The sequence below is a fragment of the Phycodurus eques genome, unplaced genomic scaffold (genome assembly GCF_024500275.1).
Source record: "Phycodurus eques isolate BA_2022a unplaced genomic scaffold, UOR_Pequ_1.1 contig_525, whole genome shotgun sequence".
Classification (NCBI taxonomy): Eukaryota; Metazoa; Chordata; class Actinopteri; order Syngnathiformes; family Syngnathidae; genus Phycodurus; species Phycodurus eques.
This window is the reverse complement of record NW_026904521.1, coordinates 1-15,882: the sequence shown is the minus strand read 5'-3', so window position 1 is coordinate 15,882 and position 15,882 is coordinate 1. Positions and strand designations below refer to the sequence as shown.

At 46.5% G+C, this 15,882-nt stretch overlaps 4 non-coding genes across 4 annotated transcripts; 1 reads left to right on the top strand and 3 right to left on the bottom strand.

Moving 5' to 3' along the window:
- Positions 1 to 4,967: 4,967 nt before the first annotated feature.
- LOC133398915 (U1 spliceosomal RNA) lies at positions 4,968 to 5,131 on the bottom strand. Its single transcript, XR_009768125.1, has one exon. It is a non-coding gene; the product is annotated as a U1 spliceosomal RNA (small nuclear RNA).
- Positions 5,132 to 6,982: 1,851 nt separating this feature from the next.
- LOC133398916 (U2 spliceosomal RNA) lies at positions 6,983 to 7,175 on the bottom strand. The gene has a single exon (XR_009768126.1). It is a non-coding gene; the product is annotated as a U2 spliceosomal RNA (small nuclear RNA).
- A 4,931-nt stretch (positions 7,176 to 12,106) lies between these two features.
- trnal-cag (transfer RNA leucine (anticodon CAG)) lies at positions 12,107 to 12,188 on the bottom strand. Its single transcript has one exon. It is a non-coding gene; the product is annotated as a tRNA-Leu (tRNA).
- A 1,520-nt stretch (positions 12,189 to 13,708) lies between these two features.
- Positions 13,709 to 13,779, top strand: trnag-gcc (transfer RNA glycine (anticodon GCC)). Its single transcript has one exon. It is a non-coding gene; the product is annotated as a tRNA-Gly (tRNA).
- Positions 13,780 to 15,882: the final 2,103 nt, after the last annotated feature.

The following is a 15,882-nucleotide window of genomic DNA, read 5'->3' as shown; positions in this document are numbered from 1 at the left end:
TTTCGGGAAGAGGTGAGACAGGCTCTCGGTGGACAGGAGGAGCTTCCAGAAGACTGGACCACTGCAGCCAAGGTGATCAGAGAGGCAGGCACGAGAGTACTTTCAGAATCAGAATCAGAATCATCTTTATTTGCCAAGTATGTCCAAAACACACAAGGAATTTGTCTCCGGTTGTTGGAGCCGCTCTAGTACAACAAACAGTCAATTTACAGAACACTTTGGGGACATAAAGACATTGACAAAAAACAATTGTGCAAAACGATGCAGAGTCCTCTAGCACTTAGAGCAGTTCGAACGACTAATATTGCAATAGTCCAGTGCAATGACCATTGTGCAAAGGGCGCTGAGACTTCAAGGAGTGTATGCGGTTTAAAGTGACGAGTAGTGCGATCATCTGGGACAATGTTGGTTGTGCAAATGTTACAGATACTCCTCAATCAGTGTGCAAATGGAGCAGATGCTACTCTGGCATGAGTGGCCAGTATTTGCAAATAGTGCAGCATGGCGAGACAACTACAGTGAGTGCACGAGTAATACATAATTGGCCCCACAGAAATGTGACAACGAACTCAAGTAAAAAAATTGCCAGCTTGTTGTAATGGAATTATAGGTTAGGTGTTTAAGAAGTTGATCGCAAGAGGGAAGAAGCTGTTGGAATGTCTACTAGTTCTAGTTTGCGTCGATCGGTAGCGCCTACCTGAGGGAAGGAGCTGGAAGAGCTGGTGACCGGGGTGCAGACGGTCCGAGAGGATTTTGCACGCCCTTGTCTTAGTTCTGGCAGCGTGCAAGTCCTCAATGGTGGGTAGGGGGGTACCGACAATCCTTTCAGCAGTTTTGATTGTCCGTTGCAGTCGGAGTTTGTCCTTTTTTGTAGCAGCACCAAACCAGACTGTGATGGAAGAACACAGGACCGATTTGATGACCGGTGTGTAGAACTGTCTCAGCAGCTCCGGTGGCAGGGCGTGCTTTCTCAGAAGCCGCAGGAAGTACATCCTCTGCTGGGCCTTTTTGAGGACGGAGTTGATGTTGTTCGCCCACTTCAGGTCCTGAGAGATTGTAATTCCCAGGAACTTGAAGGTCTCGACGGTTGACACAAGGGAGCTGGACAACGTGAGGGGCAGCTGTGGCGAAGGATGCCTCCTGAAGTCCACGATCATCTCTACCGTCTTGAGCGTGTTCAGCTCCAGGTTGTGTCGCCCGCACCACAGCTCCAGCCGCTCCGCTTCCTGTCGATATGCAGACTCGTCACCGTCCTTGATGAGGCCGATGACAGTGGTGTCATCTGCAAACTTCAGGAGCTTGACAGTCGGGTTCGCTGAGGTGCAGTCGTTCGTGTAGAGAGAGAAGAGCAGCGGAGAGAGGACACAACCTTGGGGCGCCCCAGTGCTGATGCTGCGTGTGGATGAGGTGGCCTCCCCCAGCCTGACCTGCTGTGTCCTGCCCGTCAGAAAGCTGTAAATCCACTGGCAGTTGGCAGTTGAGACGCTGAGCTGGAGAAGCTTGGTTGAAAGGAGTTCAGGGATGATGGTGTTGAACGCTGAGCTGAAGTCCACGAACAGGATCCTCACGTAGGTCCCTGCACTGTCGAGGTGTTCTAGGATGTAGTGCAGTCCCATGTTGACTGCATCATCCGCAGACCTGTTCGCTTGGTAGGCAAACTGCAGGGGGTCCAGCAGGGGACCTGTGACACTCTTGAGGTGGTCCAGCACGAGACGTTCAAAGGACTTCATGACCACAGATGTCAAAGCGACAGGCCTGTAGTCATTCAGACCAGAGATTGCAGGTTTCTTGGGGACTGGAATGATGGTGGAGCGTTTGAAGCAGGATGGAACTTCGCACATTTCCAAAGATCTGTTAAAGATCTGAGTGAAGACTGGAGCGAGCTGGTCCGCGCAGACTTTGAGGCAGGATGGGGACACATGATCCGGTCCTGTCGCTTTGTTAATCTTCTGTTGTTTGAAGATGCGTCTCACATCCTGTTCATGGATGGTTAACGCAGAAGTCAGAGGTGTGGTTGTGGTCGCGGGTGCGGCCGGGTGGGTGTGTGGAGTGAAACTGTCATTTTCAAATCTGCAATAGAAGGTATTCAAGTCGTTGGCTAGTGTGTTATTGTTCTCAGCTTGGGGGGATCGTCGCTTGTAATTAGTCAGCGATTGGAATGCACGCCAGACTGATTTCGAGTCGTTCGCGCTAAACTGTTTTTTTTTTTTTTTGGTGTATCTTCTGGCAGGAAAGGAGAGAAGGAGACTTGGTGGTGGAACCTCACAGTACAGGAAATCATACAAGGAAAAAGGTTAGCTAAGAAGAAGTGGGACACTGAGAGGACAAGGTAATACATAAGGTAACTCATTTCAAAACAAAGAAAAAAAACTGCTGATGAACATTTAAAATAAAGAGGGAAAAAAATAAAAGTACAATTAAAACAGTGTACGTTATACTGTTTCCTCTTGTTGACATAATCTCATAGGATAATCTTTTAAAACATAATCCAGTCTGGCATTTGAGGTCCTCGGTCGGGACAGGGAAAAACTGAGACAAAAACAACCTGATTGTCTTTGTGTGTACCAGGCCGAACATGATCTTTTCTTATTGTCTTCATTTCCCAAATTCTGTCTTAAAACAGCCAACCTGACCACGTTGCATGAGTTAGCGTAATGCAGACATTTAAACTGAACGTAACGAATACAGCATTCTGAATTGGGTTTAATACCACATGCAAAACTGCACACAAGCTCGCCAGGAGTTGAAACTAGAATCTTCTCATCCGTAGTCAGACGCGTTATCCATTGCGCCACTAGCCCTACAAAAGTGTGTATGTTTTTCACTGTCCCACGTAAACTATTCAAACAGCACTAAAAAAAGTCAGAAAGAAAATGCCATAAATTACACACCGACACACACCCACTTTGAGGGTTTACACTTTCTTATATCAAAGTAAACCTGCTCAATTGTTCACATATCAAATAATATGTAAGTATCCCTGAATTGCTTAAAGTGTAATTCACAAAGTCAGGTCAGAGAAACAACAAGAATCAACGATGCTTGCAATACATCCATCCATCCATTTTCTGGACCGCTTATCCTCACAAGGGTCACGGGCATGCTGGAGCCTATCCCAGCTATCTTCGGGCGGGAGGCAGGGTACACCCTGAACTGGTCGCCAACCAATTGCAGTGCTTGCAATACATAAGTACTGAAGTTATTAACAATTTTGTGTTCCAAATCATTTGCATAACAAATGCATGGTCTGCTCGGTGCAATATTTTGCCATTTTCCCACAGTGCCCACCTGTCGTCGTGCTGCTGGAAAGTCGTGCTCCACTGAAAAGATCTGTCAATCTTTGAATTTTGACCCATTTAGGGATTGTCTAGATTAACAATCGTTGACTACACCAGAAGTCCCTGGTGCTCCAGTGGTTAGGATTTGGTGTTCTCACGGCTGTGGCCCGGGTTCAATTCCTGCTCAGGAAACATTAATCCTTAAACCTGTTTGGTCATGTGTTTTTCAACGTTGACTATGATTTGCATTGACCTGGGTTTGATCCTCTCTTAATGCAACCCGATGGGGGACAGTGCAAACTGTAGGTTGGTCCCACGCCCGGATAAATGCAGAGGGTTGTGTCACGAAGGGCGTCTGGCTTAAAACTTTACCAAACAAATGTGTCACTGTCTTGCTCAAGAACACCACAGCCGTGAGTCCGGGTGATGTTGGCGGATGCTCCGGTTGGGGTCTTGAATCAGAATCAGAATGATCTTTATTTGCCAAGGATTTCCAAAAAACACACAAGGAATTTGTCGCCGGTAGTTGGAGCCGCTCTAGTATGACAACAGACAGTCAATTGACAGAGAACACTTTGAGACATAAAGACATTGACCAAAAAAAAACAGTCAGTGAGCAAAAAAGGGTTAATCGTTATCTGGTAATGCCGGTACATTTTTTTTTAATTTATTTATTTATTTTTACAATTGTACAAAGATGCAGAGTCCTCCAGCACTTAGAGAAGTTTGAATGACTAATATAGCAATAGTCCGGTGCAATGACCATTGTGCAAAGGGCGCCGAGACTTCAAGGAGTCTTCAAGGACTCATTTAATTCATGTATTCAGGACCTAAACCATTTCGTGATTTATAGACCAGTAACAGAACTTTCAAATCTATTTTACAGCCGACTGGGAGCCAGTGTAAATACTTTAGAATTGGAGTAATATGCTAATGCTAATATGATAATTATGAAGACAAGACACGCAAGCTCGCTCTAACAGTCCGGCTAACCAACGTGCCTACTTAGTGGCCATATTGGGGAGGTCGACGTTCCCATTGTTTAGCTTTCTCTTCAATAATAACAATAACAATAACAATAATAATAATAACTGATTAAACCTATTGCGCTTTTCAAGACACTTAAAGACGCTTTACACTGATTATATAACAATAACATTAAGGTGGGTAAACAGGAAGCACAGGTGCTGGTGTCAGCGATGCTGTCCACCGCAGTGGATGCAGAAAAGTCACGCCGGGTGGCGAGAGCCTAGCTGGACGTCAGGGGACGCGGAAGGATGGTCGCGAGCTGAGCTCGATGCACACATGTTCACGAGTCACGACCGAAGCGGGTGTTCGAGAGGTTCTGAGAGAGAGATAGGTAGGTCTTTATTTAGCCTTTTTGTTTTTGTAAATAAATAATCTCCACGCCTTTCCTAGTTTACAATACATGACAACAACAACGCATAGTCCTTCGGTGAATGTGTTGAGTGAACGTGAGCTTCGGGGATGGATCATTAACTGAATAAGAAAGCACTTGAATGATTATGTGAAAAAGAACTGAACGTGAATGAATGTTTTTGATGAACAGTTATGAATGATTCAGTCCACTCAAATGCTCATCACTATCAGTACCAAAGTACCATGCTTCATCACCACACAACTACATCATGATTGAAAACACTGTCTTCTCTTTTGTTAACCAATGATCAGGGGAGAGCGCGGACGCAGTCCCCCACTACCAGAAATTATGCAGTCGAGATTCCCACATTTGGGGAATTCGCAGGGGTCAGCACTACCAGAGTGCAATGGCTGAGCCTCACCCTGGGTGAACCATCTTCTTGATCATGGAGTCTCCCCTGCCAGGTAAGTATGAGTTGGACTCGGCGCGAGCACGCAAGTCATTCACGCGCACGCTATGTCAAGCGACGGTGTCGTCATGAGCATGTGAACAACCATACACATAAGGGGCAAGCCGGAACATACGCTAGATGAAACGCTACTGTGTGCTGATACATGAAGAAATATGCTTCTTATTTGAGAATTTCAGTTTAAATTGAGACAGTAAATGGATACCCATAATGCACAGCGGCATCGAGACACGATAAAATAACTTGAAAGTGGGGTCATTCACACCGAGAAACATAAACCACCCATTCGGGGTACAACCTGAACTGGTTGCCAGCCAATCACAGGGCACATACAAACAAACAACCATTCGCACTCACATTATTAAGAAAATAATGCATTCTTCTCGTCGAATGTTACACACTGATAACATTTTCGGGTTTGATGTGCGTCTCAAAACGCTACTGCCACCTACTGTGACCTATTGTGCATGACAACCTTGGCTAATACTCAAGCAGGCGAGTGGTCTTCACAGTGGTTGTCAACTGTCACCCGCATGTTCCTAACGTTGAAAAGGCGGCAGCCGTGAACCAATGGTTAAGATCGTCGCCTGCCACCGTGGGGGACCTAGGTTCAAAACCCCGACTGGACCATCCGCCAACATCCCCCGGACTCACAGCTGTGGTGTCCTTGAGCAAGACACTGTTACCCTGAAATGCTCCCCGGGTGCTTCAGCTGCTCCCTCCTCTAGTGTGTTCCACTAACATGTGTATGTGTTCACTGTGATGGGTTAAATGCAGAGAACACATTTTGTGTTCATGAAAATAAAAGATGAAATTGAGACAGGAAATGGTTACATAATGCACAGCGGCATCGAGAGACGATCAAATAAGTTGAAAGTGAGGTTATTCACACCCAGAAACGAATAAACCACCCATTCAGGTTCAAGAGAGACCAATGATTTGACTAATTAAAGAACATCGAATGTCAACATAATTGGAAGTCGTTCTTGACGAAATAACGCCTTCGTCTTATCCATCCATCCATTTTCTGAGCCGCTTCTCCTCGCTAGGGTCGCGGGCGTGCTGGAGCCTATTCCAGCTAACATCGGGCAGGAGGCGGGGTACACCCTGAACCGGTTGCCAGCCAATCGCAGGGACAGACAAACAAACAACCATTCACACTCACATTCACACCTACAGGCAATTTAGAGTCGTCAATTAACCGAGCATGCATGTTTTTGGGATGTGGGAGGAAACCCGAGTGCCCGGAGAAAACCCACGCAGGCACAGGGAGAACATGCAAACTCCACACAGGCGGGGCCGGGGATTGAACCCCAGTCCTCAGAACTGTGAGGCAGACGCTCCAACCAGTCGTCCACCGTGCCGCCGACACACATACAATTGAATGTTTTTTTTGCGCAGGTGAATAAAAGCCTTCTCCAGTCGTTCTCAACTGTTGTCACCCGCATGTTCCTAATGTTGCAAAGTCGCGACCTACTCGTACATGTACAGTATATTATATTTGTAAATGCCCTTTCAGATGAGTTTGCTGTTCCGCCAAAGTCATATTGCCTGCCAAGACGTCCACCAGCCAGACTGGGCTGCTCTGTATTTGTTTCCAGAGAGAACAAGGAAGCAACATTTGTTGTCACTTTTCAACTATGCTCCATGTGGGAACTTAATACGCCTGCGTACTGTACTGAAAATCAGAATAACAATGCACGTAAGTTTTTGATAGTTGTCTGCGACCCATTGAATCCCGAGAGCGACCAACCCCGAAATGATATTCATTGGTTTTACACTACATTCTGCACACTTCATGTCATATGATTGTTGGGTGTGCACGGTTAACATTTCATTACTTTGACCAAGTTGTGGGGGTGCACCATTCCTGGAGGTACTGCAATACCAGGTCGATTCGTGGAGTGGACGGTACGAACCCCTATTCTATCTCACAATTCCAAAAATCAATTTAATATATGGTCCCCGGATATGGGACGTATCAGATATTAAACTGATAAGAACAGATCAGTTTTGAGCAATTTTATTGTTACTGCCAACAGAATATTACAACAGCTCTTGAAGTAGGGAGCACAGTTTTATCTTTCACATCAACTAAACATTGAAATGAGGGCAAAATAAATGACAGAAGCCATCGAAAAGTTGTTTAAAATTCTACTCTGTAATAATTATCCATCCATCCATCCATTTTCTGAGCCACTTCTCCTCACTAGGGTCGCGGGAATGCTGGAGCCTATCCCAGCTATCGTCGGGCAGGAGGCGGGGTACACCCTGAACTGGTTGCCAGCCAATCGCAGGGCAATTTGTAACTTATTTCTGAATAATTGGTAAAGTCTTCACTGCTCTCTGACATTATGTCCACTTGCACATTTTAATATGAATTCATTAACAATGAATAATCACAAAAAATAAATATTTTTAGCGTTTTATAATCAGAATCAGAATCATCTTTATTTGCCAAGTATGTCCAAAACACACAAGGAATTTGTCTCCGGTAGTTGGAGCCGCTCTAGTACAACAAACAGTCAATTTACAGAACACTTTGGAGACATAAAGACATTGACAAAAAACAATTGTGCAAAAAGATGCAGAGTCCTCTAGCACTTAGAGCAGTTCGAACGACTAATATTGCAATAGTCCGGTGCAATGACCATTGTGCAAAGGGCGCTGAGACTTCAAGGAGTGTATGCGGTTTAAAGTGACGAGTAGTGCGATCATCTGGGACAGTGTCGGTTGTGCAAATGTTACAGATACTCCTCAATCAGTGTGCAAATGGAGCAGATGCTACTCTGGCATGAGTGGCCAGTATATGCAAATAGTGCAGCATGGCGAGACAACTACAGTGAGTGCACGAAGTAATACATAATTGGCCCCACAGAAATGTGACAACGAACTCAAGTCAAAAAATTGCCAGCTTGTTGTAATGGAATTATAGGTTAGGTGTTTAAGAAGTTGATCGCAAGAGGGAAGAAGCTGTTGGAATGTCTACTAGTTCTAGTTTGCGTTGATCGGTAGCGCCTACCTGACGGAAGGAGCTGGAAGAGCCGGTGACCGGGGTGCAGACGGTCCGAGAGGATTTTGCACGCCCTTGTCTTAGTTCTGGCAGCGTGCAAGTCCTCAATGGTGGGTAGGGGGGTACCGACAATCCTTTCAGCAGTTTTGATTGTCCGTTGCAGTCGGAGTTTGTCCTTTTTTGTAGCAGCACCAAACCAGACTGTGATGGAAGAACACAGGACCGATTCGATGACCGCTGTGTAGAACTGTCTCAGCAGCTCCGGTGGCAGGCCGTGCTTTCTCAGAAGCCGCAGGAAGTACATCCTCTGCTGGGCCTTTTTGAGGACGGAGTTGATGTTGTTCGCCCACTTCAGGTCCTGAGAGATTGTAATTCCCAGGAACTTGAAGGTCTCGACGGTTGACACAAGGCAGCTGGACAACGTGAGGGGCAGCTGTGGCGAAGGATGCCTCCTGAAGTCCACGATCATCTCTACCGTCTTGAGCGTGTTCAGCTCCAGGTTGTGTCGCCCGCACCACAGCTCCAGCCGCTCCGCTTCCTGTCGATATGCAGACTCGTCACCGTCCTTGATGAGGCCGATGACAGTGGTGTCATCTGCAAACTTCAGGAGCTTGACAGTCGGGTTCGCTGAGGTGCAGTCGTTCGTGTAGAGAGAGAAGAGCAGCGGAGAGAGGACACAACCTTGGGGCGCCCCAGTGCTGATGCTGCGTGTGGATGAGGTGGCCTCCCCCAGCCTGACCTGCTGTGTCCTGCCCGTCAGAAAGCTGTAAATCCACTGGCAGATGGCAGGTGAGACGCTGAGCTGGAGAAGCTTGGTTGAAAGGAGTTCAGGGATGATGGTGTTGAACGCTGAGCTGAAGTCCACGAACAGGATCCTCGCGTAGGTCCCTGCACTGTCGAGGTGTTCTAGGATGAAGTGCAGTCCCATGTTGACTGCATCATCCGCAGACCTGTTCGCTTGGTAGGCAAACTGCAGGGGGTCCAGCAGGGGACCTGTGACACTCTTGAGGTGGTCCAGCACGAGACGTTCAAAGGACTTCATGACCACAGATGTCAAAGCGACAGGCCTGTAGTCATTCAGACTAGAGATTGCAGGTTTCTTGGGGACTGGAATGATGGTGGAGCGTTTGAAGCAGGATGGAACTTCGCACATTTCCAAAGATCTGTTAAAGATCTGAGTGAAGACTGGAGCGAGCTGGTCCGCGCAGACTTTGAGGCAGGATGGGGACACATGGTCCGGTCCTGTTGCTTTGTTAATCTTCTGTTGTTTGAAGATGCGTCTCACATCCTGTTCATGGATGGTTAACGCAGAAGTCAGAGGTGTGGTTGTGGTCGCGGGTGCGGCCGGGTGGGTGTGTGGAGTGAAACTGTCCTTTTCAAATCTGCAATAGAAGGTATTCAAGTCGTTGGCTAGTGTGCTATTGTTCTCAGCTTGGGGGGATCGTCGCTTGTAATTAGTCAGCGATTGGAATGCACGCCAGACTGATTTCGAGTCATTGTCCAACAGCAACACTGATTTAGCCTTTACGTAAGAAAGCTGAGATCTCCCAGGTGACCTGAGCATCACTTTGGAATACGAGCGATGAAGTTAGATAAAATGAACAAATTAAATGACAAAATTGCATTTTCGCCATCAACAACTGAAACAAAATGTTAATACATTTAATGTTAATACGGAGGATGTTAAGGAATTTAAATTGGATATCATATCACTTCACATCAACAGGTAAAGCTAATTGCAAAACACGGGGCCTACTCATGACCATACATTTCCTTAAGACTATGATACTTAAGTATTATAACCAAACTACATTTCTTTACAAATATGGAACTTTTTTTTCTTTTGTTGTGTGTTGTCAGTAATAATGGCTGACAATTAAGTATTTCACGAGTGGTTGGCTTCGCTTTCACTGTCATTTTTTTGCATTAATTCTTGGGCAGGGCATGCAAACGTTTTTTGGATATCCGTTGAAACGTTTAATGGCCAATATGCATGGCTTTTGATGTTTTTCTTCGATGATTAACACATCACACGACGAACTGGAACGTTGTGGAACCAAATTCGTGAAAGGGTTGTAATTCGCCTCCTCTACGACGATGGCGCTAGAGTCCTACTTTTAGTTACCCAAGCAGGAAACAGGAAGTAGTTGAACAAGGCAAGGGAGCAAACAGCTCTTCTCCTTGTGGCCACAAAATGTTACCAACAACCAAATTTTATTACAAATAACTCATCATTCATCGGATGTTTAAGACTGTTCATACACGGCTAAAAAAATATACCTTTATTTCCGCATTCTATTGGCACTAGGGTTGCGGGCATGCTGGAGCCTATCCCAGCTGTCATCGGGCAGGAGGCGGGGTACACCCTGAACTGGTTGCCAGCCAATCGCAGGGCACATCTAAACAGACAACCATTCGCACTCACAGTCATGCCTACGGGCAATTTAGAGTCTCCAATTAATGCATGTTTTTGGGATGTGGCAGGAAACCGGAGTGCCCGGAGAAAACCCACGCAGGCACGGGGAGAACATGCAAACTCCACACAGGCGGGGCTGGGGATTGAACCCCGGTCCTCAGACCTGTGAGGCTGTATGTATATGTATATATATATATATACATATATATATATATATATATATATATATATATACATATATATATATATATATATATATATATATATATATATACATATATATACATATATATATATATATACATATACATATATATATATATATATTGGAATGTAGTCAAAGTGCAAGAGCCACCATACCAAGCATTGGTGGTTCATTGGTAGAATTCTTGCCTGCCACATGGGAGGCCCGGTTCTGATTCCCGGCCAATGCAGCTTGACCATCTTGTGTATATTACTCTCTATTTAAGGTAAAAGAGTACAAACTCCTTCTGCTTGCAAAACACACGTTTTACCCGACCGAGGACAGGAACAAAGTGTTTGTTTTTTCACATCTTGTCAGAAGTGGGTCATATGCGTAGACTTTGCGAACGTAGTTCACCAACTTGGCGCGCTTGGCCAGCCTCATAAATATCCCTTGTGTTGTTTCATGGAAGTGTCGGGCAGAAACAATGATAACACCCTTGTTGTTCCAATTTCTGTTGGACTGGAAAGCCAAGGAGAGGAAGCAGACAGTTTTTGTCAGTCTAATCACACAAGAAGCAGAATTTCAACCCGCATACCCGTAGATATTGTAACCTGAACGGAGTTGCTTGGACGGCTCAGCCACTCCGACAGACTTCGATTGTGTTGTTTTTCATTGCATCATAGTTTTCTGATGTTTATATGCATGCCAGTGCCTCTGACTTACTGACTCAATACTCATCTGAAATGTAGGAATCCAAGTCAAGAGCATGAGAATGATGACAAAGTCTGTTGACAGAACATTTGCCACTCGGACTTAATGTCCCTTCTTTCCCCTGGGACATGGACAAAGTTTTGCCGTAGGTGGGAGTTGAAGCTCCTTCTGACTTGGGACTCTGCCAGACATAACCAGCACACCCTCACAATACGTAATTCTCTTTCAGGTCGAACTGACATCTGCCCCCAACATCAAAGCAAACACACCACCCAGTGGGAATCAGAATGCAGTTCCACCCCTCTTTTGACCCCAGTGTCCAAGAAATGCGACAGCAAGTCCGATGACATGACTACAAAGTTGATCATCAAACTGCAGCTTTAGGTTGTCCTGGTGTCAAGTGATCATCTGGAAACCCTTATGTGTGAAGATGGTTTTTATTATTGACAGTCTACGACGAGCACATTATTCCAAAGAGTAAGCACGACTCTCGCTCAGATCGGGGAGTGGTGAGGAGGAGTTCACCTTTATCACGCCCTTCTGGGTCACATTGTCACTCACCATGTGAGCATTTAATTCCACCAGCAGAGGCGCACTCACAAAAAGGAAACAATAGACAGAATGTACACATTGTCTAAGAATACTAGACATTGTCAGGAGTGGGATTTGAACCCACACCTCCATAGAGACTGCAACCTGAATGCAGCGCCTTGGACCGCTCGGCCATCCTGACAATAGTACATTGTGTTGTTTAGATGGAACAAAGGGCCCGGGTCTTGATTCACCCCGGGGTCTGCTCATCCGGTGGGCAACCCGTTCGAGAGCATTGGAATGTAGTCAAAGTGCACAAGCCACCATACCAAGCATTGGTGGTTCAGTGGTAGAATTCTCGCCTGCCACACGGGAGGCCCGGGTCATATTACCGGCCAATGCAGCTTGCCCGTTTTGTGTATATTAAGCTCTATTTGAGATAAATGAGTCCAAACTCCTTCTGCTTGCAAAACACACATTTTCCCCGACCGAGGACAGGAACAAAGTGTTTGTTTTTTCACATCTTGTCAGAAGTGGGTCATATGCGTAGACTTTGCGAACGTAGATTCACCAACTTGGCGCGCTTGGCCAGCCTCATAAATATCCCTTGTGTTGTTTCATGGAAGTGTCGGGCAGAAACTGATAACACCCATGTTGTTCCAATTTCTGTTGGACTGGAAAGCCAAGGAGAGGAAACAGACAGTTTTTGTCAGTCTAATCACACAAGAAGCAGAATTTCAACCCGCATACCCGTAGAGACTGCAACCTGAATGGAGTTGCTTGGACGGCTCAGCCACTCCGACAGACTTCGATTGTGTTGTTTTTCATTGCATCATAGTTTTCTGATGTTTATATGCATGCCAGTGCCTCTGACTTACTGACTCAATACTCATCTGAAATGTAGGAATCCAAGTCAAGAGCATGAGAATGATGACAAAGTCTGTTGACAGAACATTTGCCACTCGGACTTAATGTCCCCTGCTTCCCCTGGGACATGGACAAAGTTTTGCCGGAGGTGGGAGTTGAAGCTCCTTCTGACTTGGGACTCTGCCAGACATTACCAGCACACCCTCACAATATGTAATTCTCTTTCAGGTCGAACTGACATCTTCCCCCAACATCAAAGCAAACACACCACCCAGTGGGAATCAGATTGCAGTTCCACCCCTCTTTTGACACCAGTGTCCAAGAAATGCGACAGCAAGTCCGATGACATGACTACAAAGTTGATCATCAAACTGCAGCTTTAGGTTGTCCTGGTGTCAAGTGCTCATCTGGAAACCCTTTTGTGTGAAGATGGTTTTCATTATTGACAGTCTGTGACGAGCACATTATTCCTATAAGTAAGCACGACTCGCGCTCAGATCGAGGGGTGAGGAGGCGTTGGCCTTTATTACGCCCTTCCGGGTCACATTGTCACTCGCCATGTGAGCATTGAATTCCCCCAGCAGAGGCGCACTCACAAAAAGGAAAAAGAATAACAGAATGGACACATTGTCTTTATACACTGTCAGGAGTAGGATTTGAACCCACGCCTCCATAGAGACTGCAATCTGAATGCAGCGCGTTGGACCGCTCGTCTATCCTGACAGTAGTACAGTTGTGTTGTTTCGATGCAACAAAGGGTCCGGGTCTTTATTCACCCCGGGGGTCTGCTCATCCGGTGGGCGACCCGTTCGAGAGCATTGGAATGTAGTCAAAGTGCACGAGCCACCTTACCAAGCATTGGTGGTTCAGTGGTAGAATTCTCGCCTGCCACGCGGGAGGCCCGGGTCCGATTCCCGGCCAATGCAGCTTGCCTGCTTTGTGTATATTAAGCTCTATTTGAGGTAAATGAGTACAAACTCCTTCTGCTTGCAAAACACACATTTTCCCCTTCCGTTACTGGACTACCGAGGACAGGAACCAAGTGTTTGTTGGCAACATCTTGTCAGAAGTGGGTCATATGCGTCTACTTTGCAAACGTAATTCACCAACTTGGCGCGCATGGCAATGAATGTAGATTACCGGAGGGACCTCTTCTGAATTTTTCTTATACCCCAGTGTGAACACTGGACATTACTGCAGTGCTGTCATAACACTGCCCAATACAGGCAGTGTAATCAATGTTACATTTCCTGAGAGTCTTTGATCATAGCAAAAAGGTGACTGTGTCGAAACCATCATATTTATGCTCCACACAAGTGTTAGCGCCAGATCTAGGGGAAGCTGAGCAGCAACAAGTGGCACACAGATAGTCTTCCCTTCCAAACTACAGGATACGTGAATCAGTCGGCCACAGTCTTTACTTCTGAAGCTGCGCATACCCCTCTGGTCCGCAGCGACACTTACAGAATCAGAATCAGAATCATCTTTATTTGCCAAGTATGTCCAAAACACACAAGGAATTTGTCTCCGGTAGTTGGAGCCGCTCTAGTACAACAGACAGTCAATTTACAGAACCCTTTGGGGACATAAAGACATTGACAAAAAACAATTGTGCAAAAAGATGCAGAGTCCTCTAGCACTTAGAGCAGTTCGAACGACTAATATTGCAATAGTCCAGTGCAATGACCATTGTGCAAAGGGCGCTGAGACTTCAAGGAGTGTATGCGGTTTAAAGTGACGAGTAGTGCGATCATCTGGGACAATGTTGGTTGTGCAAATGTTACAGATACTCCTCAATCAGTGTGGAAATGGAGCAGATGCTACTCTGGCATGAGTGGCCAGTATATGCAAATAGTGCAGCATGGCGAGACAACTACAGTGAGTGCACGAGTAATACATAATTGGCCCCACAGAAATGTGACAACGAACTCAAGTAAAAAAATTGCCAGCTTGTTGTAATGGAATTATAGGTTAGGTGTTTAAGAAGTTGATCGCAAGAGGGAAGAAGCTGTTGGAATGTCTACTAGTTCTAGTTTGCGTTGATCGGTAGCGCCTACCTGAGGGAAGGAGCTGGAAGAGCTGGTGACCGGGGTGCAGACGGTCCGAGAGGATTTTGCACGCCCTTGTCTTAGTTCTGGCAGCGTGCAAGTCCTCAATGGTGGGTAGGGGGGTACCGACAATCCTTTCAGCAGTTTTGATTGTCCGTTGCAGTCGGAGTTTGTCCTTTTTTGTAGCAGCACCAAACCAGACTGTGATGGAAGAACACAGGACAGATTCGATGACCGCTCTGTAGAACTGTCTCAGCAGCTCCGGTGGCAGGCCGTGCTTTCTCAGAAGCCGCAGGAAGTACATCCTCTGCTGGGCCTTTTTGAGGACGGAGTTGATGTTGTTCGCCCACTTCAGGTCCTGAGAGATTGTAATTCCCAGGAATTTGAAGGTCTCGACGGTTGACACAAGGCAGCTGGACAACGTGAGGGGCAGCTGTGGCGAAGGATGCCTCCTGAAGTCCACGATCATCTCTACCGTCTTGAGCGTGTTCAGCTCCAGGTTGTGTCGGCCGCACCACAGCTCCAGCCGCTCCGCTTCCTGTCGATATGCAGACTCGTCACCGTCCTTGATGAGGCCGATGACAGTGGTGTCATCTGCAAACTTCAGGAGCTTGACAGTCGGGTTCGCTGAGGTGCAGTCGTTCGTGTAGAGAGAGAAGAGCAGCGGAGAGAGGACACAACCTTGGGGCGCCCCAGTGCTGATGCTGCGTGTGGATGAGGTGGCCTCCCCCAGCCTGACCTGCTGTGTCCTGCCCGTCAGAAAGCTGTAAATCCACTGGCAGATGGCAGGTGAGACGCTGAGCTGGAGAAGCTTGGTTGAAAGGAGTTCAGGGATGATGGTGTTGAACGCTGAACTGAAGTCCACGAACAGGATCCTCGCGTAGGTCCCTGCACTGTCGAGGTTTTTAGGATGAAGTGCAGTCCCATGTTGACTGCATCATCCGCAGACCTGTTCGCTTGGTAGGCAAACTGCAGGGGGTC